Below are 25016 nucleotides of genomic sequence, written 5' to 3'. Positions count from 1 at the left end.
CCCAAGAGATGCCCTATCATAAAACAAAAGTATATGCTCTACTATGTTCATAGCAGCATTGTTTGTAATAGCCAGAACCTGGAAACAACCTAGATGCCCTTCAATGGAAGAATGGATGAAGAAAGTATGGAATATATACATATTAGAGTATACTCAGCAGTAAAAAACAAGGACTTCTTGAATTTTGCATGCAAATGGATGGAAATAGAAAACCCTATCCTGAGTGAGGTAAGCCAGACCCAAAAAGAGGAACATGGGATGTACTCACTCGTATTTGGTTTCTAGCCATAAATAAAGGACATTGAGCCTATAATTAGTGATCCTAGAGAAGCTAAATAAGAAGGAGAACCCAAAGAAAAACATATAGGCATCCTCCTGAATATTAACCTTCATCAGGCGATGAAAGGAGACAGAGACCCACACTGGAGCACAGGACAGAAATCTCAAGGTCCAAATCAGGAGCAGAAGGAGAGAGAGTACGAGCATGGAACTCAGGACCGTGAGGGGTGCACCCACACACTGAGACAATGGGGATGTTCTATCGGGAACTCACCAAGGCCAGCTGGCCTGGGTCTGAAAAAGCCTGGGATAAAACCGGACTCGCTGAACATAGCGTTCTATCGGGAACTCACCAAGGCCAGCTGGCCTGGGTCTGAAAAAGCCTGGGATAAAACCGGACTCGCTGAACATAGCGGACAATGAGGACTACTGAGAACTCAAGAACAATGGCAATGGGTTTTTGATCCTACTGCACGTACTGGCTTTGTGGGAGCCTAGGCAGTTTGGATGCTCACCTTACTAGACCTGGATGGAGGTGGGTGGTCCTTGGACTTCCCACAGGGCAGGGAACCCTGATTGCTCTTTGGGCTGACGAGAGAGGGGGACTTGATTGGGGGAGGGGGAGGGAAATGGGAGGCGGTGGCGGGGAAGAGACAGAAATCTTTAATAAATAAATTTTAAAAAAAAGAAAAGAAAAAAGAAAGTAAATAGTAAATAGTAGAACAACTTTGTGATTACTTGGGGAGAAGAAGAAAAAGACCACTTTTGCTGAGTGTAGAAAAGTGGCAGGTGGGAACTGCAGGGTAACTAGACAAAAACCCAGGAGGCGCAATGACGCGTTCACACGTCTCATTATCGCAAAGCTAGCAAGTGGATCAGGCAGTGCATTGCTAGGACTTTTAATGCATGAAAATGGCTGAGCTCTTCTAGTACAAAAGCAGAGATCATCTATTTTTTAAAGATTCATTTTTGCTTGCGTGTCTCTGTGTGCCCAGATATCTGAGGGAGCCGAATTAGGGCATCGGATCTCCTACAGCTGAGGTTACACAGGTGATTATGAGCAGCCTGATGTCGGTGCTGGGAACTGAACTCAGGTCCCCTGGGAAAGCACACTTAACCAGTCATCTCTACAGCACCCACCCCCACCACCCTTATTTTTTTTTAAATAGTAACTGTCCATTCGGGAAAATATAGTCTGGTTTGTTTTTATTTTGCCTCAACCCCAGGCCTAGAAATTTGCTCTACCACTGAGCTATACCATCAGCCTCTGTAACATAAGTGATGAAGCCCACTAAGATTGAGTGAAATATACATTTTGAGAGAGGGTTAATGCAGGCTGGTCTCAAATTCAAAATCCTTGCTTCAGTTTCCCAAGTGCAGGGTTTATAGCACACACACACACACACACACACCAGCACACACACACACACACACCAGCACACACACACACACACACCAGCACACACACACACACACACACACACACCAGCACACACACACACACACACCAGCACACACACACCAGCACACACACACACACACACACCAGCACACACACACACACACACCAGCACACACACACACACACACACACCAGCACAAATGTTCACTTCCACTATTCTTAACTCTTCCCCTTTATTTTGTTTTGTTTTGTACAAAGTATGCCGGGCACTGTCGCAGGGGTCAGGGACCCAAGGTGAATTGGTTAAGGCCATCCGAGATGTTTCCCCAGTCGGAGGGACAGATGTGACACTCAGAACCAGAGGAACTCTTGGGCTTCTCCTTCCGCCTTCCACCACCGACTGCCCCTTCTCCTCCCTTGACACCAAGCCTGCCTACCACTCCCACGAGGGAACACTCTTACCTGTGGGTGTGACCCTGAGATCCACAGTCCTTTTCAACAGGGGCCCAACACAACACACAGCAAATGCTGCTCCTTGGGTGTTTTCCTGCAATTCTTCCCTGGTCCCAAAGCACCTGTAGATGCCTCTGCAGGTGGGCCATAGGTAAAGTCCTCAGGTTTGCTTCTCAAAAAAAGGAATTCACTCAGAGCTGAGGACTTTTGTGTGCCATGACAACAACCATGATGAGTACTGAAGACTCAGAGTCTCAGACTTGGGACTGAAAAAGAAAAAGAAGGTGTACCATTTGCTGTGGTTTTTTGTTTTGTTTTGTTTTTTTGTTTTTTTTTTTTCGAAACAGGGTTTCTCTATGGCGTTGGAGCCTGTCCTGGAACTAGCTCTTGTAGACCAGGCTGGCCTCGAACTCACAGAGATCTGCCTGCCTCTGCCTCCAGAGTGCTGGGATTAAAGGCGTGCGCCACCATCGCCCAGCCTGTGTTTTGTTTTTGAAACAGGATCTCATGTAGCCCAGGCTGGCCCCAAACTCACTACGTGGCCAAAGATGACCTTGAACTTCTGATCCTTCTACTGCTACTTCTCTAGTGTTAGAATTTACAGGCACCACCACGCTTAACTTGCAATGCTAGGGCCTCCTGTGTGCTAGGGAGTCTACCAACAAGCTGCATCCCCATCGTACATAACATACATTATGTGTGCAGCCAGGCTCCGTGGTGCACACCTTTAATCCCAGCACTCAGGAGCCAAAGACAGGCAGATCTTTGAATTCTGGGACAGCCTGGTCTACAGAGTGAGCTCCAGGGCAGACAAGGCAACTTGTCTTCTTTTTCTTCTTCACCTCCCTCCAGGGCTGGAAGTTGTACAGCTGTAGACCAGGTGCAGCACTTTCGTAGAGTTTTTTTTTTTTTATCTAGATATAATTGGTGGGTGTTTTGTTTTTAAATTAAATTCTCATACAGACCCATTCTGGAAAGCGTCTGTGGGTGCCACCAGGGACCATCAAAGGGCCAGGGAGCAGATGGGTCAAGTCCCCTATGCTGTCATCTTGTTCTTGAGAAGTCACCAGCTGCTTGCAGGGTCCCGCTGTTAAGTCCCAGCCAGGCACAGTGGGCAGAGATGCTCCTGCTCCAGTGGGAGAGAATGGAGGGCTGTGATGGGACCAGCCGGCAGGGTACCTGCTCCAGCTCCAGTGGGAGGAGAATGGGGGGCTGAGATGGTACCAGCCAGTGGGGGACCTACTCCTGCCTATTGGGTGTTCAAGGACCTAAGGAAAGCACAGTCTCAAGGCTGGAGAGTTGGTATTTGATGTTCTTACAGAGGATGTAGATTTGCTTTCCAGCACCCACATGGCAACTCACATACATCTGTAACTGCAGTTCTAGGGGCTCTGATGCCCTCTTCTGGCCTCTTCAGGCACCAGGCACACGCGGTACACAGACATCCATGCAGGTAAAACTCTCAAACATATAAATAAAAAATAAATATAGCTTGACAGTGGTGGGGCACACCTTTAACCCCAGCACTGGGGAGGCAGAGGCAGGCAGATCTCTGAGTTCAAGGCCGGCCTGGTCTACAGAGTGAGTTCCAGGACAGCCAGGGCTACATAGAGAAACCCTGTCTCAAAAGAAAATAAAATAAAAAGAAATAAAAATAAAGGAAGAGGGGGGCTGGAGAGATGGCTCAGTGGTTAAGAACATTGCCTGCTCTTCTAAAGGTCCTGAGTTCAATTCCCAGCAACCACATGGTGGCTCACAACGATCTGTAAAGAGGTCTGGCGCCCTCTTCTGGCCTTCAGGCATACAGATAGAATATTGTATACATAATAAATAAAGAAGATAACATTGACTGCTTTAAAATAAATAAATAAATAAATAAATAAATAAATAAATAAATAAATAAAATAAAGGAAGAGGAGGGGAAGGGAAGAATTTCCTATGGAGACATCTGAGAATATGTCTCTTTATGAGTCCTTTCTAGGCCTGAGGAAGACCACAGCTCAACACTTTGATCCCCGTGGATCTTGAGAGGGGGCAGTACATTCCGCACCTTACCCAAGCTACCTTTGTAATGAGCCTTTTCATAGCAAGAGGGCTCCAACTGCCTAGAGAATGAGGCGTCCAGGTGTGGGCCCTGAAGGCAAGCAGAGAGCTCAGTGAAGGGTGGACCAGCCACAATCCACCCCCCCCCCCCCAGCCTCTCTCCCTCAGATAGAGCAGTTCCCTCCCAGCCTCAGGGCTAAGGCCAACATCCCTCCCCCCCCCCCCCCCCTTAGGACTGCTCACCGTGGGCACAGTCCCCTTAGCCTCTGTCCCTCAGGTAAAGCAGTTTCCTCCCAGCCTCCGGGCTAAGGCCTACATCCCCTTAGGCGAAGACTGTTCTAACTGCTGAAGCCCTACCAACAGGGAGCCTTGCTCACATTCAAGAGCTAGGGCAGGGCAGGCATGAGCCCTCATAGCCTGGATCCTTCTGCCTTGCTGATCTGCACTATCAGAGACCTCCTGGGTGCTATAGTCCCCCTGGTTAGTGCTGGCTTCCCAGGCCAGCAGCCCTCCCAGAAGGGAGCCAGTGGGTCTGACCTGATGCCAGCCTGCTGGTAACCTTTTCCATCTCTTTACAAACTGCCTGGCCCCATCAAAATGTGGCACGGTGACACCAGCCTACAGTGACAACAGAGTCTACATCATCTCGGCTTTGCGCTATTGAAGATTCCGAGGATACACAGTCAGCTGGACACGGCTCACCCATGTACCTAGCTTCTCCTGCTTTGAGCTTTTTATTGACATGAAAACAAGCATGGGCCTCACTGTTACTAAGAATAAATTCAAAGGGACGCTACAGCTAAGAGCAAATGCCCCCAAGTCTTGTCTGCCAAAGAATTCGTGCCCAGGATATATAAGGAACTTTTACAGCTCAGTAGGAAACCAGGCAACCAGAAATGGGCCCCAGACTCAGACAAACATGGTATCAGAAGAGGTATATGGAGGATTAACAAAGACACGGAGCACCAACCAGCGTCACTGGTCCCTGAAGAAAGACTATTTAAAACCACAGTGAGACTGGGGGTGTGGCCCAGTTGGGAGAATACCTGCCTGGTGTGAACAAAGTCCTGGCGTTGATTCCCCAGCACCACATAAACTGGCTGTGGATGACACACCTGGAACCCTAGTGCTCAGAAGGCAGAGGCAGGAGTACCAGAAATCCAAGGTCATCCTCAGCTATAGTGAGTTCAAGGCTAGCCTGTGTTACCAGAGACTTTATCATAGATAGATGGATGGATAGATAGATAGATAGATAGATAGATAGATAGATAGATGATAGGTAGGCAGGTAGATAGATAGGTTGGTAGATGATGGATAGATGATAGGTAGGCTGGTAGATAGATCGTTGGTAGGTAGATAAATAGACAGAGCCATACAGAGAAATCCTGTGTTGAGTAAGGAGAATTTGAGGTCGCTTGGGTTTCATAGCAAGATACTCCCAGAAAAAGTGCTCTTTTCTGCAGCACATTTACTAAAATTGGAACAACACAGAGAAGATTAGCATGGGCATTGTGCAAGGATAACACAAAATTTGTGAAGTGGTCCATATTTTTTTTTTAAAAAAGGAAAGAGGCTGGGGGTGAGGCTCAGAGCACTTGCCTCGTGTTAAAGCCCTGGGTTTGATCCTAAGACCACTAGACAAACACAATGAGAACGTGAACCCCAACACCCCTGCTTTGAATAGCTACAAACTCTGAAAGTTTCATACATGGGCAAGTGGGGCCGTCTTAAAGCAGAATGTTCAGAACATTTGCTACCCTACTCACAGAAACTAACAGAATGGAGCATGTGTCCCCACAAAGTCACCTGTGTCCACACAAAGTTACCTGTATTCACACGAAGTCACCATGTGTCCACACAAAGTCACCTGTGTCCACACAAAGTCACCATGTGTCCACACGAAGTCACCATGTGTCCACACGAAGTCACCATGTGTCCACACAAAGTCACCTGTGTCCACACAAAGTCACCATGTGTCCACACAAAGTCACCTGTGTCCACACAAAGTCACCATGTGTCCACACAAAGTCACCATGTATTTACACAAAGTCACCTGTGTCCACACAAAGTCACCATGTATTTACACAAAGTCACCTGTGTCCACACAAAGTCACCATGTGTCCACACAAAGTCACCTGTGTCCACACAAAGTCACCATGTCACACGAAGTCACCATGTGTCCACACAAAGTCACAAACACCAATTCTCAGCAGCTTACTGATCACAAACCGAACTAAAAACATCTCTTGGATCACCATGAACAATAAGCCATTGACTAGCTATGGTGTGTCCACCCCACGGGAAGCCATCGACTAGCTGTGGTATGTCCACCCCACGGGAAGCTGCTGCTCAGGAACAGGAAGAAACCAAGTGGGACTCATACAGCCAGAGGCAGAGAAGTGTGTCTGCCCTGACTGCTTATATACAAGGTGGGAGACTCACTCTTGCCAACTCGTCAGCTCCAGGGTCCCTGTGTCCTCTAAGACCTGGTCTGCTCTCTCTCTCTCTCTCTCTCTCTCTCTCTCTCTCTCTCTCTCACACACACACACACACACACACACACACACACACACACACAGAGAGAGAGAGAGAGAGAGAGAGAGAGAGAGAGGACGTGCACACCAAGGTCAGAGACATTGGATTCCCAGAGTTGGCATTACAAGTAGTTGTGAGCTAACTTGGATGATGGGAGCCAGATTCATGACCTCTGCAAGAGCAGACAGCGCCCTTAACTGCTAAGCCATCTCTATTCCCTCCTTTGTTGTCTTAATTATTCAAAATAACAATTAACTCTGGGTAGTTCAGTAAGAGATACAGCTAGCTGGTTTTGTGCAATCTAAAGGAAGCTCAGCCTTATCCCAAGGGCCTGGTCTTCACCCTCTTCACCTATAGGCAGAACTAGACGTGTGCGCTGCAGTATTGCTACACATACAATAGATGCACATCCAGGCCGAGGCTGGCGTCACGTGTACTCACAATACATCTGCTATAGTCCTTGTGGGTGTTTGTCGGTGTGTGTGTGTGTGTGTGTGAGATCATCTCAGGTGGTCACAGCCGTGGGCCACTACAGGCTTAGGCTTTGGATTTAAATAGATGGTATTTCGTGCTGCAGCTTGCCTGTGCCTGTCTGTCCATGCCCAGGCCTGTTTGTCTGGATTTGTCCCTGGGTGGTGCTGTGAGGGGAAAAAAATCAGGTTTTTTTTTTCTTGAAAAGAGGCTGTGGGGGGCTGCATTCTCTGGTAGTGTGTCCCCCAAGGCTTTGCGGCAATCTTCGCTGAATGACACAGTTTCATTTAAGAGCATAGTCGTTTTCTTTTAATAAACTTTTACCAAGGCACAATATCGTTCCAGGCAACTGTGGCTTAACACACACACACCAGAGAGAGAGAGACAGACAGAGAGAGAGAGAGAGAGAGAGAGAGAGAGAGAGAGAGAGAGAGAGCGCTCTGTAGCAAACCACCTTCTCAGCAGCCAACAGGAGGAAGACACTCTGGGCAGATAAGATGCCTGGTCTTATCAAAACACGGTCTGCATACACAGTGCCATTATCACCATCCTTAGAAACAGAGAGCCCTGACACAGGTTACAACAGGAAGAACTGTGATGACTCCAGCTCAGAAACTAGCCAGAGCCGGGCGGTGGTGGCGCACGCCTTTAATCCCAGCACTCGGGAAGCAGAGGCAGGCGGATCTCTGTGAGTTGAGGCCAGCCTGGTCTACAAGAGCTAGTTCCAGGACAGGAACCAAAAAGCTACGGAGAAACCCTGTCTCAAAAATCAAAAAAAAAAAAAAAAAAAAAAAAAGAAAAGAAAGAAAGAAACTAGCCAGATACTCAAAGGACAGGTGCTGTTGGAGTCTACCCGTGTGAGGAACTTAGAGGAGCCAAATCCTACAGAGCATATGGAAAATCAGTTGCCGGGGCTGGGGAAGAGGGCAAGGAATTGTTGGTTTCAAAAGTACTTTTTTGGGGGAAAGGGTCTCAGGGAGCCTAGGCTGGCTTCAAACATGCTATGTATCCCAGAATAACTCCTGATCTTTCAGCCTCCCAGGTGCTGGGATTATAGGCCTGAATCACAATGGCTGCTGCCTCAGAGTGTAAGACTTTAAGACAATTCTGAAGCCATTTTGACAATTCTGAATCCTCTCAGCCTCTGTGCCATAGTGCTTCCCCTCCTCCCCTGGGAACCAAGGACCTAACAGCTACACATGCACGTACTCAGTTCCTGAACAATTACCCAAATACGTATGTTTTGATTCAGTCCCCTGGGAAACGGGGTCAAAATGACCTCTTACCTCATCTGATCTGGCAACAGCTCTCCAGTCAATTATTGGTAATAGCCCTTTCGAATAAGCCAATCAGAATAGTCAAAGAACAACCCCCCTTGCTTCTGTGGCCCCTTTAAAAGTAGACTGTACCAGCTATTTGGGGTCTTTTGGCTTCCCGAATGATGAGGGAACCTGTCATGACAGAATTAATAAAATCCTCATGCTTTTGCATTGGCTGTGGTGTGTGAGGTGGTCTCTGGGGGCGGCTCCTCCTCAGTGTTTGGACACTAGAGTCTAACAAGAGGGCTTAGATAGCAGCTTTACCAGCATTAAAAACACAGACCATAAGCATGGAAGCTCACACCTGTAATCTCAGCCCTCAGAAGGCTGAGGCAGGATGATCACAAGTTGTAGGCCATCTGGGCTACATAATAAAACTCTGTATTTAAAAAGGAAGGAGGGGCCAGGTGGTGACGGTGCGCACCTTTAATCCCAGTACTTGGCAGGCAGAGGCAGGAGGATCTCTGTGAATTCAAGGCCAGCCTGGTCTACAGAGTGAGTTCCAGGACAGCCAGAGCAACACAGAGAAACCCTGTCTCAGGAAAGAAAGGAAGGGAAGGAAGGAAGGAGGGAGGAAAGGAAAGAGGAAAAAGGATCATTGCCAGAATCTCATAAATCCCCAGCTTATGTCCCATCTCTCAACATGCACCATTCCCAACTTCTAACATGCTCTCTTGGTCTGAACTCTATACAAACAGGTTGCCCTTCTGGGCTCTTTCTACCTGCCTTCCTCATCTTGACATGAAGATTATGAGAACACTTCATGTTTTCATGTTCATTTTCAGTGTGTAGAATTACACTGTATTGAGTTTTATTATTAACAGGCATGTGGACTGTTTCTAATTTGGTCGTTTCTGAATAAAGTCATGGTGAGAGTCACATGCCTGTCTTTCAGTACACACCTGTTTGGTGCATGCTGGGAAATCTACCTCCTCCTTTTCTTCCTCCTGCTTCTCTTTCCCACGACTGTGTGTGTGTGATGCACATGTGTGCACACACAAAACACTTCTATTTATTTGTGTGTCTATGTGAATGGATCTCGTCATGTGTGTTGGGGGGTGGAGTTCAGGCAGTTGTGAGCTGGGAACTGAACTCAGGTCCTCTAAAAGTGTAAGCAGTTCTCTTAGCCACTAAGACATCCCTCCAGTCCCAGCACTGGATTATTGACAGAAGTTTCTGTCCCACCCAGTCCCACAGCCATTCAGTCCGAAAGAAACACACAGAGGTCTACATGGATCATAAACTGGTTGGCCTATTAGCTCAGGCTTCTTATTAAATAGCTCTTACATTGTACACTAACCCATAATTCTTTTTTTTCCGTTTATTTATTTATTAAAGATTTCTGTCTCTTCCCCGCCACCGCCTCCCATTTCCCTCCCCCTCCCCCAATCAAGTCCCCCCTCCCTCGTCAGCCCAAAGAGCAATCAGGGTTCCCTGCCCTGTGGGAAGTCCAAGGACCACCACCTCCATCCAGGTCTAGTAAGGTGAGCATCCAAACTGCCTAGGCTCCCACAAAGCCAGTACGTGCAGTAGGATCAAAACCCATTGCCATTGTTCTTGAGTTCTCAGTAGTCCTCATTGTCCGCTATGTTCAGCGAGTCCGGTTTTATCCCAGGCTTTTTCAGACCCAGGCCAGCTGGCCTTGGTGAGTTCCCGATAGAACATCCGCATTGTCTCAGTGTGTGGGTGCACCCCTCGCGGTCCTGAGTTCCATGCTCGTACTCTCTCTCCTTCTGCTCCTGATTTGGACCTTGAGATTTCTGTCCTGTACTCCAATGTAGGTCTCTGTCTCTGTCTCCTTTCATCGCCTGATGAAGGTTAATATTCAGGAGGATGCCTATATGTTTTTCTTTGGGTTCTCCTTCTTATTTAGCTTCTCTAGGATCACTAATTATAGGCTCAATGTCCTTTATTTATGGCTAGAAACCAAATACGAGTGAGTACATCCCATGTTCCTCTTTTTGGGTCTGGTTTACCTCACTCAGGATAGGGTTTTCTATTTCCATCCATTTGCATGCAAAATTCAAGAAGTCCTTGTTTTTTTTTTTTTAAAAAAAAGAAGTCCTTGTTTTTTACTGCTGAGTAGTACTCTAATATGTATATATTCCATACTTTCTTCATCCATTCTTCCATTGAAGGGCATCTAGGTTGTTTCCAGGTTCTGGCTATTACAAACAATGCTGATATGAACATAGTAGAGCATATACTTTTGTTGTATGATAGGGCATCTCTTGGGTATATTCCCAAGAGTGGTATTGCTGGGTCCAGAGGTAGGTTGATCCCGAATTTCCTGAGAAACCGCCACACTGCTTTCCAAAGTGGTTGCACAAGTTTGCATTCCCACCAGCAATGGAAGAGTGTACCCCTTTCTCCACAACCTCTCCAGCAAAGGCTATCATTGGTGTTTTTTATTTTAGCCATTCTGACAGGTGTAAGATGGTATCTTAAAGTTGTCTTGATTTGCATTTCCCTGATCGCTAAGGAAGTTGAGCATGACCTTAAGTGTCTTTTGGGCATCTGAACTTCTGTTGAGAATTCTCTGTTCAGCTCAGTGCCCCATTTTATTATTGGGTTGATTAGCCTTTTACGGTCTAGTTTCTTTTTTTTTTCCCACGTGGTACACTTTAATGGGGGGGGGGGAAGGATAACAAACAGGTAGGGGAAACCGTGCAGACACACTAGGGTAGGCGGAAGGAAGGCACGGTCTAGTTTCTTGAGTTCTTTATATATTTTGGAGATCAGACCTTTGTCAGTTGCAGGGTTGGTGAAGATCTTCTCCCAGTCAGTGGGTTGCCTTTGTGTCTTGTAGTAATAGGGGCGGCAGCGGGGCTGCGTCCCCAACACCCCAGCCGCCTGCCCGGCTAGCTTATGCCCGAAATAACAACACACAAACTGTATTTATTTAATCACTGCTTGGCCCTTCTGCCCTAGCCCTTACTGGCTAATTCTGATATCCCGATCAACCCATCTCTAATAATCGGTGAGCACCGGTCTTACCGGGAAGATTCTAGCCTAGTCCATCCTGGGTCGAGCTTCATGGCGTGTGTCTGCCTGGGAGCTGGGAGTATGGCGTCTCCCTGAGGTGTCTGCTCCCGAGAGCAGAGCGGTGGAGTCTCTGACCTCACTTCCTCTTCCTCCCAGCATTTTGTTCTGTTTACTCCACCCACAGGGCCAAGCAGTTTCTTTATTGGCCAATGACCTTCCTCCATCATTTCCCCTTTTTCGGTTTAAACAAAAAAAAGGCTTTAACTTTAACATAGCAAAATTACATATAACAAAACAGTTATCAAGTAAAAGTTACAAAAATCTTTATCATAATTAAGGAAAACTATAACTAACTATTCTTAACTCCATCAAAGACACCAGAAAGATATAATATTACCTAAGTAAACAAGAAAAAAAGCAACTTTTAAAACTCTAGAAATGACAGAGACATCTCGCTGCCTGGACAGTCACCCAAGGTTCCTCTGTACCGTTGGGGCATCCATCTTCAGCCTTCAGGCCCATGGTTTCCAGCAGACGTTTCCATAAAGCAGGAAAGTTCAAAGTCAGTTCAGTCACTATCTGTTGTGTCCTGCAGAATGTCTTGCAGACTCTTTCATGAATCAGGAACCCCGAAAGATCATCTCACCTTAGGCAAGTTCAGTAGTCCTCTCTCTGCGGGTTCTCTGTGTCCAGTTTATGCAATAGTCCAGGCAAGAGCAGTTTCTTGCCCAAATGGCTATCAAACTCCATAACAAGCCTCTTCGATGCCCATCTTCCCCTTGAAGTACATTGGTGCTGCCAGGAGCAGAGTGTCTCATTGTCATGAAAAGTCCTCAGTTATTAAAACATTAAATGTCCTATTCTGTAATCTTTGAAAGACATGAAGAATGTCTATCTAAAATATATCTATATCTAGAAAATCTAACTAACATGACTATAAGCTTTACTATTATCGATGATTATCCATTAACAACCTATATTTCTTAATTATACAGTACCTATTTAAATGAACTACACAATCACAGTACCTTAATCAAAATCAGAAACACTTGTACATATAACAAAATTGACCTTAAATCTCTATCAATAAAGCAAAATCTATACTAATGCAAATTATTCATATCTATATCATATCCCCCTTTAAATGTAAAAGAACATTTATAAACATTTTTTGGGAATATGGGCGCAGTTATTTCTCTCCAAACTGCTTCCTGCTGAATGGGGGCTTCGTTAATTAGGCCTTTCATGGTATAACCTGTGTGCTAGTTTCATCTCAGTTGGCAGTTGAGCAAAGCAATTTTCTGAAGGTGTTCACACCAACCCTTCAGGAGGGCGTGGTCCATCATACCAAATCGGGATAAATGCAATCCACAAGGTCTGATCCTCTGTGAAAACAAAAGAAGAATCTCTTTTCCAAAGTATCATATCCTTAGATCCAAATTCAAAATATCTATGTTGGATTAGTTCAACAGCATTTATAAACAAATATCTTTTAGCATCTGTTTCTCCTTCCTCAGCATTTAAACAATTCAAAGAGAGCACAATAGCATACAGTATCAAAATTCTCTGTGTATTTTCCATCTTCGTGCAGCTTTGTTTTAACCTCTATTTCGTTTATTTTTACTTTTAACTCTTTGCTTTTTGAGACAGGCTCTCTGTATCTTTGACCTGAAGTAACTCTGTAGACCAGGCTGTCTTTGAACTCTCAGAGATCCGCCTGTCTCTGCCTCCCAGGCATTGGGATTAAAGGTGTAAACTACTACACCTTGAACTCACAGAGATCTGTTTGTCTCTGCCTTCTAGGCACTGGGATTAAAGGAATGTGCTACCACACACAACAATTCTCTTCCTTTTTTTGTTTTTTACTTTAAGAACTTCAACTTTTAGTCTGCATATATTTTTAACACACTTCAAACCATTTAGAAATTTTCTTTGTCTTTGAATCTCTCTTTACTGTATATCTCTCTTTTTCTGACCACACGAGCCTTTAAATTACTGAGCAATATGGGTAGGATTAAAGGCGTGGCTTTGCCAGCTAGATCCAGTCCATTCCTTAGCTTTCCAGCCTCATGGCAGATGTACAGGCTGTAGCCATGTTTACTGCAACAACTGTATGGCATTTTAAAGTCCCTGCCAGCAAGTGAGCTACAACAGACAACACTCAAGTCCTCTCTCGGTAGCCGGCCCTCCAGCCTCAAACAGTCAGAGTTTGCCCTGGCAGGATGGCCCAGAAAGCTGGCATTTTTAAACGGCACAGCTTTTTTCCTGCTACGGCTGAAAACCGAAAAGCATGTGTTCAGCTTTTTGTCAACACCATTTAAGTGTTTTGTGGCAGGACCTCTTAATGAGCTGCAGGCTTTGCAGCTAAAGCTGAGTCAGGAAGCCTCTCTTAGATGAGGCACTTGCTTGCTAGCAAACAGAGCAGACCCGAGAACACAGCGAGTCTAGTTGCCATCAAACAAATCGTAGCACTTTACTCCAAATGGTCTATTCAAAAGCTCTGTCTCCCGCAGGAGCCAGACAGAGATCGCAATGGCGGCACAGCCCCAGGAAGTCGCGCTTTAAAATGACACAGCGTTTTTTCTGCTACTGTTGCCGAATCAGGAAATCTCTCTACAGCACGCCAGCAACAAACAGCAAAAATCTGTGTTAAACTTTCTCTCCCTTATTTTTAAGCCTTCTCAGGTTTTTTAAGTGGGTTAGTTGTCCACACGTCTGGGCACTAACTGTAGTAATAAGGGCGGCGGCGGGGCTGCGTCCCCAACACCCTAGCCGCCTGCCCGGCTAGTTATAAGGGCGGCGGCGGGGCTGCGTCCCCAACACCCCAGCTGCCTGCCCGGCTAGCTTATGCCCCCAAATAATTACATGGACACTGTATTCTTTTAAACACTGCTTGGCCCATTCTCTTCTAGGCTAATTCTCACATATTAATTTAGCCCATTTCTAATCATCTGTGTGTAGCACCCCAAGGTGCGCTTACTGGGGAGATTCTAGCCTATGTCCATCCTGGGTCGGAGCTTCATGCTGGGAGCGGGGCATGGCGTCTCTCTCAGGCGTCTGCTCCCGAGAGGACAGCGGTCGAGTCTGAGCTCACTTCCTCTTCCTCCCAGCGTTCTGTTCTGTTTACTCCTCCCACCTATCCTCTAACCAATAAAATGGGCCAGGGCAGTTCCTTTATTAGCCAATGACCTTCCTCCATCAGTGTCTTAGTGACAGTGTCCTTTGCTTTACAGAAGCTTCTCAGTCTCAGGAGGTCCCATTTATTCAATGAGGCCCTTAATGTCTGTGCTTCTGGGGTTATACATAGGAAGTGATCTCCTGTGCCCATGTGCTGTAGAGTACTTCCCACTTTCTCTTCTATCAGGTTCAGTGTGTTCAGACTGATATTGAGGTCTTTAATCCATTTGGACTTGAGTTTTGTGCATGGTGATAGATATGGATCTATTTTCATTCTTCTACAGGTTTAGCTTTGGTATATGGTACTTATCTAAAAAAAATGTTCATTTCTTTCATATTTTCCAGTTTTGTGGCATACAGCCTTTTGTAGTAAGATCTAATGATTCTCTGAATTTCCTCTGTGTCTGTGGTTATGTCCCCCTTTTCATTTCTGATCTTATTTATTTGCGTGTTCTCTCTCTGTTGTTTAATTAGTTTGGATAGGGGTTTGTCTATCTTGTTGATTTTCTCCAAGAACCAGCTTTTTGTTTCATTGATTCTTTGGACTGTTTTCTGTGTTTCTATTTTGTTGATTTCTGCCCTCAGTTTGATTATATCCAGTCTTCTGCTCCTCCTGGGCGCGTCTGCTTCTTTTTTTTTCTAAAGCTTTCAGGTGTGCTGTTAAGTCCCCAATGTATGCTTTCTCCGTTTTCTTTAAGTGGGCACTTAGTGCTATGAACTTTCCTCTTAGCACTGCCTTCATCGTGTCCCATAGGTTTGAGTATGTTGTCTCTTTATTTTGATTAAATTCAAGGAAGATTTTAATTCCTTTCTTAATTTCTTCCTTGACTCAGGTGTGGTTCAGTAGTTGACTGTTCAGTTTCCATGAGTTTGTCAGCTTTCTGGGGCATTTTTCACATGTTGTTTAAGGGACTCTATTGCTTTCATAAAATCAATTTTTTTCACTTCTTCTGTGTTAGGGTGTTCAAGTCCTTCTATTGTAAGATCATTGGGTTCTGGTGTTTTCATGTTGTTTTTGAGATTATTGGATGAATTTTTGCCTTGGCACCTGCCCATCTCCTCCTATCGATGCTATTTAATGGGTCTTTTAAAACCAGTATAGGTTTCCCTGCTGGCCAGGGGTTCTTCTTACGAAATGCCCTCGCTCTGTTTCCTGGCTCCTGCCGGGGACCACGATCCCTCTCACCACTCAGAAGGGTCTTCAGGAACAGGACCCAGCTCCTCTTTTGCCAGGGACCCCACCAATCAAAGGCCTACCTCTTTGATTTAATTGTAGTGGGGCGATCTGCTCTCTGTGTTGTGCGCCGGTCCCTGCCACCTGTGTCCCCTGCGCATCGTCCACCGCGCCGGTCCCCAGCATCTGCCAGCACCGTCCGCCTGCGCCGTCTGCCTCCCAATCATGCATGCATTCTTCTTCTTTCTGAAGTCACATGCCTGAGCTCAGGGTCTCCATACTGTTTTTAAACAGGGAAGCGAATCCCATTAACCCATAATTCTTGTCTGTGTTAGCCACATGCCTTGGTACCTTTTGTCAGTGAGGCATTCTCATCTTGCTTCCTCTGCATCTGGGTGACCACTGCAAACTGTCTTTCCTCTTTCCAGAATTCTCCTGTTCTTATCACCCTGCCTCTACTCCTGCCTGGCTACTGGCCAATCAGTTTATGATTAATGTAGTCCTCTGTGTGTTTCTTTGGGACTGAACAGCTCTAGGACCAGGCAGGACAAAAACCGCTGTCAACACTAGATATTTTTATTAAATACCTCCTCCTCTCCTTGCGAATCTGTGTGAAGTCCTAACTGTAGCAGGACTGCCCTTGCCAACATGGGTAGCATCATCTAGTCCCAAGGGTGGGGAAATATGAACTCTTCCCATCTTGGTGAGATGTGCCGCCTCCTCTCCTCCTTGACTCAGACTGAGGTTGACATCCTTAGCTCTCCTGCTCCTTGGGACAGATCCCCTCACTACCTGATTTCGTGGGAACCTTCAGCTTACAAACAACAGGTTGGCACACCTCTCTGGCCCCACAACCTCCTGAGCCTGTTGCTCTAGAGAACCACCTCAGTACCACATGAAGCTGCCATGGAAACCAGACCAACAGTCCCCGAGACAGTTGAGCAAAGGAACACCGTATCTCCTTACAATTCATAGATCCATGAGAAACAAAACCAAATGTCCACAGGGAGATGGACCATGAACTTCCATAGAAGCATGACTCATTGTATTTAGAGGGTGGAAATAAACCCAATGCCCACCAAGTAATAAATGATGGCACACTCATCCAGTGGAACAGTATTCACACGCAAGCACGCACATACACACACACACACACACACACACACACGCACACACACACAAGTAACGATGCATTCCACCTAGGTGAGCTGTCACCACTCTAGAAGTGGTGGGACCTAAGACAATGGAGCCAATACATGAGTTGAACTAAAGCTTCATGCAGTAGTCAACTTTATTCAGAGCATCAAGCAAGTTATTCTGAGGGTTAAGCAGAATCTCGCAAGTAAAGTGTACAATCCCAAGGACAAGTTGCTCATGGTGAGAACCATGTTTTTCCGTAGAGGCATCATGGGAGCATTACTTGAATAACAGGAGCAGGTAATGATGAGCAAGTTGAAGTAAATTCACTCCTGTCCACTACACTCGGAGGACTATGAAAACACACTCTAAGAACAATTCCTTGCTTTGCGGAAACTGAGGTCTCAAGACTCATGCCTTGTTTTCTTGGAGTTTGCTCACAAGTACTCCGAATTCTCCCGACACAACTCCATTCTTGGAGCATGTTCTGACAATGAATCTTGGAAACAACTTGAAAAAGCAAATCAAATCAAACCCAGGTTCACATGTAGCATGGAACTTTTTGAATGAAATACTTAGACTAATCAAATCTGTGGGCATAGAAAGCAAATGCACTCTCACCAGGGGGCTAGAGGGATGTGGAATGGCTTCCTAAGAAGCGGGAGTATTTTTCTGGGTAAGTTTTGAGACTACAGGGAAATGGTGGTTGCACAATGCTGTGAACACAGCAAATTCCAGTGAACTGTGCATCACCTAAGAGAAAGGAAAGGACGGAAGAGAAAGGTCAGTTGAAGTGGCACATATCTGCAATCCCTGCACTTGGGAGATTCTGTTTAAGAAGGAAAAAAGGTAAGAAAGAAGAAAAAGAAAAAAGAAAAGAGGGCCAGGAAGGAGCTGGAGGTTAGCTCACTGGTGAAGGGCTTGCCTAGCACCCCTGAAGCCACACACACACACACACACACACACACACACACACGGGGAAGGGGGCTGTTACTGAATACATGTGTATGTTAGTCATCGTTCAATGAAGCAATCATCTGTGGTTGCAGGCAGGGTGAGTTGGCCCCATTGTCTTGGGGTCTGCAGCAAACCATGGCTGGTGCAGATTGTCCGCTCGCCCCCCCCCCCCCCCTGCAAGCCCCTGTGGTCGCCCACAGCAGTGAGTTCTGTAGCGGACGTCTGCGGAGTACCGTTCGTCGCACTCCACCCTCAAAGGCCGCGGTATGATCTCTGTTGGGCAGAGGAACAAACTGGAGATCAAAGAGTTCAAGCACTTATTCAAGGGCACAGGGCCACAAAGTGACAAGAGCTGAATTTATAGCAGGCCCCTCTTTCTCATGTGGCCCAGAGGAGAAGTCCTAGTTCTGTTTTCTAAAGGAGGGAGCTAGGCTAGAGAAAAGGGTAGAGGCAGAGAGAGATTGCCACACTAGTTGGTTTTGTTGTGCTGTTTTTGTTTGCACTACACGGGCTTTTGCACATCCTAGACTAATGTTCTACCACTGAGCGATAGTCCCTACTATTTATTTTTGAGGCAAAGTCTCACTCAGAAGCCTAGGCTGGAACCCACTATGAATCCTACAAAAACCTTGGACTTGTGGGACTCCTCCTTCACCCACCTAAATTTTGGAATTACAGGCATAAATGACCACACCCTGCTAAGGCTTTTGTATTGTTAAGACTAAACAAAGGAGTCCGGTTTGTGCTTTATATAAAAACTGGCAGAGAATTTAGGGGATTAAATGAAGTGTGGTATCCCCAAACCTATAAAAGAAATTAGGCATGTGCCTAGCACCACACAAACCTTTCAACTTCGAACTAGTCCACTCTGAAGGGAGAGGCAGCCCCACCCACTCTTATGAGCTTCCTGCAGCCAGGGCCCCAGACTTCAAGGGTACAGAGTGTCTGGAGCAACAACGCCACCCGATTTTTTTTTTTTTGACTCAGGTCTAGCATCCACAGAACACTGGGTAGATTTGGGTGGAGTGGCAGGGTCCGGAGGAGGCAGAGCAGAAACCCGGGCAGCACTAACATTCCCAGTGAGGGCTTGCTGAGGGAACAATGGGAGTACCTCCCAGATGCCCTAGACCTAGGGTAGTCCACGCTGTGGGCCCGAGTTCACAAGCCTGCCGCCTGTCCCACATGGCTACTGAGCCCTGGGAAATGGCTAGTGTCAACTGAAATAGCCTTAATTGTAAAATACACTCTAACCCCCACCCCCAACTTGATACTGGGGCTCAAACCCAGAACCTCCATCTCTACCACCGAGACATTTTTTAAAGTTATTTTTATTTATAAATTATGTGTAGATGTGTGTCTGTGTGTCTGTGTGAGGGTGTCCTGCACAGCTGCTCTCGGAGGGCAGAGATTCCCCTGGAGGTGAGTGATAGGCAGCTGTGAGCCACCTGACATGGTCCCCTGGAAGAGCAGCCTGTGCTCTTCCCGGCTGTGTCCCCTCTCCAGCCCCCACTGAACAGATTTACAGCTTATAGTCCACATTTCAAAGTCTTAGTGTGGAAGTAAGGCGATATAAAACAGCTTATTAATATTGTTAATATTGATCACGTGTTGAGATGATACTATTGGCACATATTGGGTTAAATAAAATATATTAAAATTACTTTCATCTTTTTTGTATATGTGTGTGTGACAGAGAAAGAGAGGGAGGGAAGGAGGGAGGGAGGGAGGGAGGAAGGGAAGGAGTTACTGGAGGTCTTGGAGGTCTGCTCAGGGCCCTGTGTATACCAAGCAAGCACTTAGCTACTGACCACATTCAGACCTCCTTTTACATATTTTGTTTAAGTTGACTACTAGAAAGTTTTAAAATACTTTGCAGAGCATCATGGAACACATCTGTCATCCAAGTATTTAGAAAGTGAAGGAAGGAGCTGGAGAGGTGGCTCAGAGGTTAAGAGCACTGGCTGCTCTTCCAGAGGTCCTGAGTTCAGTTCCCAGCAACCACATGGTGGCTCACAACCATCTGTAATGAGATATGGTGCCCTCTTCTGACCTGCAGATGTTCATACAGGCAGAACACTTTATGTATATAATAATTTTTTTTTTTTTTGGTTTTTCAAGACAGGGTTTCTCTGTAGCTTTTGGTGCCCATCCTGGAACTAGCTCTTGTAGACCAGGCTGGCCTCGAACTCACAGAGATCCGCCTGCCTCTGCCTCCCAAGTGCTGGGATTAAAGGCGTGTGCCACCACTACCCGGCAATAAATCTTTAAAAAAGTTAAAAAAAAATTTAAAAAAAGAAAGTGAAAGCAAACAGCAAGAGTTCAAGGCCAGCTTTAGCTACACAGTAAGTTCAAGGCTCAGTCTGGGCTATATGAGATACTGTCTCAAAAAAAAAAAAGTAAAGTGATATAAATTAAAAACAAAACAAAACAAAAAGCCCTTTCTTTCTGTTGGATGACCTGACCATCAGTGTTGTATGCAGGTGGGCAGAAGTCACCTGGGAAAGCCTGGTTCGGAGGAGGAATGGAGGTCGGGAGAACTGAGCCACCCCAGGCATGGGGAATGCAGACTTGATCGACAGGGTTGAGGAAGGACACGTGGGAGCCGGAGAGAAGGGTTCTGGGAAGTGGGGTGGAACCCTCCTGCAGCCATGCCCAGGCTGTGGGAAGGGCTGGATCAGGTGACGTACAAGAAAGGGCACTGTTGCTGGGCGGTGGTGGCACACGCCTTTAATCCCAGCACTCGGGAGGCAGAGGCAGGTGGATCTCTGTGAGTTCGAGGCCAGCCTGGTCTACAAGAGCTAGTTCCAGGACAGGAACCAAAAAGCTACGGAGAAACCCTGTCTCGAAAAATCAAAAGAAAAAAAAAAAAAGAAGGGGCATTGTTCTACCAACTGTCCTGGTTACTTTTTTGTGAACTTGACACAGGCTTTAGTTACCTGGGAAGAGCAACCTCAATTGAGAAAATGCTTCTAACAGATTGCCTATTGGGAAGTCTGTAAGGCATTTTCTTGATTAATGATTGTCATGGAGACCCCAGTTTACTGGGGTTGTGCCACTGATCAGCAGGTGTCCTTGGGGAGGGGGCAGTAGCAGCAACCCTCCATGGCCTCTGACTCAGTTCCTGCCTCCAGGTTCCTTGCCTTAATTCGGTGCCTACCTTGGTTTCCCTCAGTGATGGACTATGGTCAGACATATAAACCAAATAAACCCTTTCCTCCCCAAATTGCTTTTGGCAGTGGTATCTTCATCACAGCAGTAGAAACCTAAGACACCAGCTGTGGTGGTCCACATCTATAATCTCCCACACCTGGGAGACAGAGTCAGGTTTGAGGCCAGTCTATGCCACACGGCAAGATCATGCCACAAAATAATATTTTCCCATGTTTTTCTTTTAGTAGCATGCTAGAGTCTCTTGGTTTTGTAAGTCACAGAGGTGGTGCACTCCTTTAATCCCAGCACTCGGGAAGTAGAGGCAGCTAGATCTCTGTGAGTTCAAGGTCAGCCTGGTCTACAGGGCCAGTGGTCCCAGGACAGGCTCCAAAGCTACACAGAGAAATCTTGTCTCAAAAAAAAAACAAAACAAAAACAAAAACAAAAAAAACCCGTGCGGTGGTGGCGCACACCTTTAATCCTAGCACTCGGGAGGCAGAGGCAGGCGGATCTCTGTGAGTTCGAGGCCAGCCTGGTTTACAAGAGCTAGCTCCAGGACAGGAACCAAAAAGCTACGGAGAAACCCAGTCTCGAAAATTAAAAAAAAAAGTCACAGACAGCTGACAGGTAATCTAGGTCTGCCCTAGGCTGTGTCCTTGGTATGTCCTTGTGGTCCCTTGGTCCCTACGCCCTGAGGGCCCTGAGGGTGATGAGAGCCTAGAGCTCCCAAAAGGGTTGCAGCTCTGGGAGTTGGAACCTGCTGACTTGGCCTGAGAAGCCTGGGGCATCAGGACCCCCAAACTTTTGTCTCCACATGTGAATGTGGAGTTTCCAGAGGATTCCGCTGCTCTTGTGTCAGCTCTGGACCTCAGGGACTGCGCCAGGAACATCACAGGTGCAAGTTTGGCTAGCGGGCAGTGACAGGATGCAAGTGTGAGGGACAGTGTGCTGGCAACAAGGGGAGAATTTGATGCCAACCACCTCCAACTGACCGGTGCTGTGAGCCCACAGCTCAGTTGGGCCCCCTCACTTCCGGCTGCTCATTACTTAAATGTCACCTCGAAGGTGCCAGAGAATGCTCCCTGGACCCTTTGTTTATTTATTTTAACTTGTTTTTATTATTTAAGAGTGTGCATGACTGTGACTTCCAGTGTGTGTGTGTGTGTGTGTGTGTGTGTGTGTGCGCGTGCGTGTGTGTGTGTGTGTGCGCGCGCGTGTGTGTGTGTGCGTGTGTGTGTGTAGGGGTACCTGAAGAGACCAGAAGGTGTCAGATTCCCTGGAACTGGAGTTATACCATGAGGGTGCTGGACACTCAACTGCAATCCTCTGCAAGAGCAGCCACTGCTCCGGCTCCATCTTCTCTCTTAGTGTACAGTATCTGTTGTGAAGTAGATTCGGGAAGAGGTTTCTCCACAGAGCTCTGCCCAGAGTGTAGATGTGTGAGCAGAATAAATGTTGTTTAAGGCCCCTGAGTTTGAGGATGGTTTGTTATAGCAATGGAATTAGATCAGAAGCCTGGGATCTAAACAGCTTTACATGGTGCAGGCCGGTGCTCTTGAGGTGGAGGTAGGAAGATGAGGAGTTCACGGCTATCCTTGGCTACATAGAAGGTTGAGACTAACCTGGGCTCCATGAGACCTTGTCTAAAAACAAAAGAGAAAGAAAAAGAAACAAATAAGAAACACAATTACTTGATTTTTTCCCCCTATGAAATGGAGAAATTTCTCAGCCACTCCAGAAGACTATTAGCAAAATAAATGAGATCATGGGTGATACAATCAAGATGCTTCCAACTGTCCTAAGCAAAAACATCAACACTCCCTGTATTTCTTCATGGTCAACATTATGTTTCCAGTTCTCTTTCTTCAGATTCATTTTTATCTATATGAGTGTGTGTCTGCATGTATGTGTGCATGTATGTATGGCTGGCTGCTCACAAAAGCCAGAAGAGGGTGTTGGATCCCCTGGAACTGGAGTTAAAGGTGGGTATGAGTGCTGGGAAGGGGACCAGAGACCCCAGGAAGAGCACCTAGTGTTCTTTTTTTTTTTTTTTTTTTCCGAGACAGGGTTTCTCTGTGGTTTTGAAGCCTGTCCTGGAACTAGCTCTTGTAGACCAGGCTGGTCTAGAACTCACAAAGATCCGCCTGCCTCTGCCTCCCAAGTGCTGGAATTAAAGGCGTGCGCCACCACCGCCCGGCGCACCTAGTGTTCTTAATCATGAAACTGTCTTTCTAGCCTTGCCTAGTAGCTTTTTGGTCATGGTGTTCACACTTTGATCCCAGTACTCAGGAGGCAGAGGCAGACAGCCTTCTGTGAGTTTGAAGCCAGCCTGGTCTACATAGTGAGTTATAGGACAACTGGAACTACACAGTGAGACCTTGTCTCCAGATGAGTGCGTGCTTGCCATGGTGGATATGGGGGAGGGTCAGAGGACAACTTTGTGGAGTCCAAGGTGAGTCCTAGAGATGGAACTCAGGTTCTCAGGCTTCGCAGCAAGCACCCCATCTTGCATGGGAGCTCCTTGAGCAGGGAGTTAACAACAACAAAAGAGCTTCAGGAACTCGCTGAAACGGACTGGACTGGATTCACTAGGCCACTCCCTGCCAGAGTCAACAGAGCCAAGCTGCAAAGAGGAGTCTGAGACCAGCTGGTCTGCCATGTGGGGAGGACACTCTCCAACCTGCTGAGCTGCCTGCAGGCTATTTGGTGCCCTTCAGGTTTCCCAGGTTTAGTGAGCTGTCACTCATGCTGGGGTGGGCCTTGGTGATGCAGTTGTCTTTGAGTCACTTCTGCTCCTGAAATTAACCCCTCGTCCATATCCCTGTAAGTAAGCCCCAAAAAACTTGTTGGTTTACTAAGTTGGACTTTGGAGGTATTTGGTTGGTAGCCGATTCCCGATCTGGGCTGTGTAGACAAGTATGTTTTGTCTCCCCAGGAAAAGTTTTAGTGCATAACAAACCTTTACCTACTAGGCCCATTGTGCTGGACCCCATAATAGCATTTTAAACACACACACACACACACACACACACACACACACTCAGGTTCTCTTTCATGCCAAGTATAAAGGTCTGCTCCTGAGCTGCACCTCTCATGGTAACCCCAATAACTGTTTTATTTTGATTTGGTTTGGTTTTTGAGGCAGAGGGTCTTAACTGTGTAAGTATAGTATAGTATGCTATGATCCTCCTGCCTCAACCTTCCAAGTGCTGGAATCACAGGCATGAGTAGCCATGCCCAAGAAAAGTACCTTTATTTTAATGACTTATTTTCTTGAATGGAATTAAAAAAAAACACATTTTTACTTTGTGTTTGTGAGCTTAGAAATTGAACTCCAGCCCTCCTTCACGTTAAACACTGGGACTCTGCCATTGAGCCATACCTCCCTCCAGTAAAATTTTTTGTTTTGTTTGAAACAGAGGGTCTTGCTATGAACCCCAGGCTGGCTTCTGGCCCTGGAATTCTCTTGTCTGAGCCTCCTGAGTGCTGGGGTTATAGGCGTGTACCCCCCACACCCAGTTGATTGAATTACAATTTCATCAGAGCAGATGTAGGCTCTGAACAACCACCCCCTCCCCCAGGTCCCGAAGATGCGCAAGCTACCAGTCGTTCATCCCTTTCTGAGGCGCGCTGGGCTCATCGCAGGCACATCCCAGTCATCAGAACACTAGGGTCAGAGCAGAGCTGGTCCCCAGTGCAACCACTACCGTGTTTACAAGCTGTTTCTCCATGCTTGGCTGACGTAACCCCAACCCTCACCATTCTTCCTTAGGGAAAATGACGGCTCTGCTTGCTTGTTTTTACTTCAATCTCTTGTTTTAAAAGTTGCCTTATTTATTTTCAAGCCTTTTCTTTCCTCCGCAGTGGTGGCCCTTACATTTTTTTTAAAAAAAAGTTTTTTTGTTTTTGTTTTTCAAAGCCATAAAACCAAGAT

At 46.5% G+C, this 25016-nt stretch overlaps 1 non-coding gene across 1 annotated transcript; it reads left to right on the top strand.

Annotated features, from left to right (window-relative positions):
- The first annotated feature begins 5624 nt into the window (after window positions 1-5624).
- On the top strand, window positions 5625-5730 carry LOC121447704. The gene has a single exon (XR_005974232.1). It is a non-coding gene; the product is annotated as a U6 spliceosomal RNA (small nuclear RNA).
- The last annotated feature ends 19286 nt before the right edge of the window (window positions 5731-25016 follow it).

This window comes from Microtus oregoni, unplaced genomic scaffold, assembly GCF_018167655.1.
Source record: "Microtus oregoni isolate MIOR12 unplaced genomic scaffold, Mior012 000004F_ref0000308, whole genome shotgun sequence".
Taxonomy (NCBI): domain Eukaryota; kingdom Metazoa; phylum Chordata; class Mammalia; order Rodentia; family Cricetidae; genus Microtus; species Microtus oregoni.
This window is presented reverse-complemented; position numbering and strand designations above follow the sequence as displayed.